The sequence below is a fragment of the Panicum virgatum genome, chromosome 6N, assembly GCF_016808335.1.
Source record: "Panicum virgatum strain AP13 chromosome 6N, P.virgatum_v5, whole genome shotgun sequence".
Lineage (NCBI taxonomy): Eukaryota > Viridiplantae > Streptophyta > Magnoliopsida > Poales > Poaceae > Panicum > Panicum virgatum.
The window spans coordinates 49,567,018-49,570,150 of record NC_053150.1 but is presented as its reverse complement, the minus strand read 5'-3'; the positions used below and the strand labels follow the sequence as shown (position 1 = coordinate 49,570,150).

General features: G+C 46.6%; 1 long non-coding RNA gene across 2 annotated transcripts; it reads left to right on the top strand.

Annotated features, from left to right (window-relative positions):
• The first annotated feature begins 629 nt into the window (after positions 1–629).
• On the top strand, positions 630–2,685 carry LOC120677329. 2 transcript variants are annotated; one of them, XR_005676271.1, is made up of 4 exons: positions 630–878; positions 993–1,476; positions 2,153–2,242; positions 2,423–2,685. It is a non-coding gene; the product is annotated as an uncharacterized LOC120677329 (long non-coding RNA). The 2 variants fall into 2 exon arrangements; XR_005676270.1 differs by lacking the exons at positions 630–878; positions 993–1,476 and having other exon boundaries at positions 1,878–2,242.
• The last annotated feature ends 448 nt before the right edge of the window (positions 2,686–3,133 follow it).

Below are 3,133 nucleotides of genomic sequence, written 5' to 3'. Positions count from 1 at the left end.
TAATCATTTCTAATGGGTCTTATTAGGTCGAAATTACAGGAGGGAGGGGGTGTGTGTGGTGAAGTCATCCACACCGATTAATCTGTACGATCACCCTGTAAACTTGCTCCATGGTTTGGATTTTGTTTTTGGTGGAGAGAATTCCCTATTCGGCCCTAAAACAATTGACCCTTCCTTTTTTTTGGCCCTCAAAAATCAAGGTGAAAATTTTATGTTGTAACTTCAACAATAAGTTTAAAGAATTATCATTGGAATAATTTGTGCTTTAAGTTGGACAGAAGGGGCCAAATAATTTATGCTTTAAGGTAAAATAGTCCGTGTGTTCAGCTGGATGTAAGGGCTAAATAAGGCATAAAAAATTAAAAAGAGGGCCAAATAAGGAAGATTGGTTTTTAGAACCAAATAAGCAAGTGTCATTTATTTTAGGACCAAATAGGGATTTTTCTCTTTTTGGCGGCCTTTGGTTGGGTGGGACTGGACCAACACTTCTGTTCTAGGGGATGTTTGGTTGGCGGTAGGGATGCAAGCGGGGCGGGTTCTGCCGCAAGCCCGCTGGGCTGACCCGCGCCGCATACCCGCGTAACGCCGCTAATGGGCCCGCAGAGCTGAAGCGGCGCTTCGCGGCCTGGCCGCGATGCCCAGCGGCGCCGCGTAGCTCGCAAAACCAAAGGCTCGCATCCGGCATCTCCCCTCGATCCACTCCGCCGGCCGGCGGCTCCGAAGCCGCCGGCGCCACTCCGCTCCTCCTCCGAAGCCGCCGGCACCACTTCGTCTTCGTCTCCGCTCCGTCTCCGCCGACGCCGGCACCACCCCCCACCAACCCACCGGAGCGTCCACTCCAGCGGCGACTCGAGCACCGGATCCGTCTCGATTTGTTGGTAAGGAATACTTACTCCCTCGCCTCGGTCATTTTTTCTTCGGGAGATAGTGCGGGCACTCTCAGGGAGCATGACGATTCTTGATTTGTTATGTTCCATTTTCTTCTTCCTCAGCGGCTCTGCGCGCGCAAGATCTATTGGTATCTGTGTAGGAGGCGTATCCATGGTGTCTCCGTCCGCTCGTGTGCCATCGAAAAGAATGGTTCCAGGCCTCCTTGCTGCTTCCCCTGGCCCTACTACTCCTACCTTCGTTGCAGCACCCATCCCTTCCCAGGTCCCTGAACCCCATCGTCAAGAACAGGGAGGAATCTAGACAACAGGGAAAAAACGAAAGGTCAGCTCTGAATTTGGCAAGAGGGCAAAGGTGCTCCGACCTGCACATCAGGGCTCCTCCCCTGCTGCCACCATTCCCACAGCTGGACATCAGGCACAGCAACTTCCTAGATCTTCTTAATCTCATATTCCTAACTATACTGACTTGTCCATGCATGTTCCTAAACAAATGTGCTTGATCACTGGCCGGAGATAACTAGCTCGCCCAACAATAATTCTCTTACACAGAGCTTTTGGGAAATAAGGCTTGCATTCTTGAACTGAGGTGATCTTTCTGTCTTAATTGCTTTTCAGCAGACTACAAACTGTAATCTTTCCACTTAAAAGGTGTGCACCCTGAGAAATAAATCCAAGCAATGCACCATCCGTACTGAAAACTTTGTTAATTAACCATCTTGACTACATCTTTGTGACCAAGGCCCTGTTTAGTTGCATCCAAAATTCCAAAACTTTACAAGATTCTCCGTCACATCGAATTTTTTAACGCATGCATGAAGTATTAAATCTACACGAAATAAAAAACTAATTGCATAGTTTGCTTGTAAATCACGAGACGAATCTAATGAGCCTAATTAATCTATAACAGAACAATAATTACCAAATACAAACGAAAGTACTACAGTGTTTTACACCCTAAAATTTTTGCAACTAAACACGGCGCAAGTTTCTCATTGCAGTAAAAGATTTTATGCTAGTTAATTAGAGCTACTGAAGGTTTGAGCATGTATCAACTACCAGTTGGGTATGGAAAACCTTTTTACATCATGCAGTGAATGGCTAGTAACTGCCTATGCCTTCAAATAAATTGGATGTAGTGGATAGTTTTGATAGCAGTTAACTTGCATGCAGTTTACTTTTTCTTTAGTGAACAAGGAGTTGCCTAAACTTGTATTCCAACTGGGCTCATTTTCGCTTCCAGTTTGCTGATCATTGATTTGCAGTAGTAGGGAGTCCTTTGGACCGCATTTCTTCAGATCACAAGAACAGGAGCCTTGAAAGAGCAGCCTAGTTGAAGATGGTATTTCAAAATGGTATTTCATACTTTAGTGTCATCAGATTTGCACAATACAAAACTAGGCAAATCTTTAACTGCATATTTTGGTGCCCTAGATCTTTTACTTGCATTAATTTCTAACTATTTGATCCCATTATTAAGTACAACCACCTTTTCCTTCAATTCACTAATGATGTGTTCTTTTTTGAGAATGCAGGTAGATGTTAGACTGCAATCGAAGAAGCTGCAGCAGCAGGATTGCTAAGCCACGTAGAAGAAAAAATGAGGAGAAAAAGTGATTCCAAGTACAGTGCTAATAGATTAGTGTGGTTCTGTAATGTAATCCATTTTAGTCTTTCCGAGCACTTGCCGATGTCATCATCGGATGCTGAAGTATAGTTGTAACACATATTTGGATTTCGATTTATGGTGTTGCAAAATCTGGAACATATAGTTGTTATAGACTTGTTACACATTAGTTGCAAAATCTGGAAACGTCAGCTCTGCTAGCTTGCTAGTGCGGACGGTCAGCTCTGCTAGCTTTGCTAGTGCGGACAGTGTTCTCGAGGTGACGCGGCCTACGCGGGCTGCCGCAAAGCCCGCAAAAACTTGTGGCGCTATGCGGGCCGCCGCAGCTGCCCGCGTGAGAGTTTGCGGCGCATGCGGACGTGGGGCGGGCAGCCGCCACCCGCCCCGCTTGCATCCATAGTTGGCGGCCACCTCACGCCATGCAAGTGTGGTGCAGGCGTGCAGCCACCCAAGCTGTGGCGAGCCACCATTCACAAAAGCCCGGTGGCTGCCTCAAGTTAACTGCAATCCAAACAACAGCCAATATTCAATGGCAGCCACTGCTGTGGCGTGGCAAGTGATGGCGCTGAACAAAACAGCCCATGATTTAGGGTGGGTTGGCATGACATGGGCTTTAACG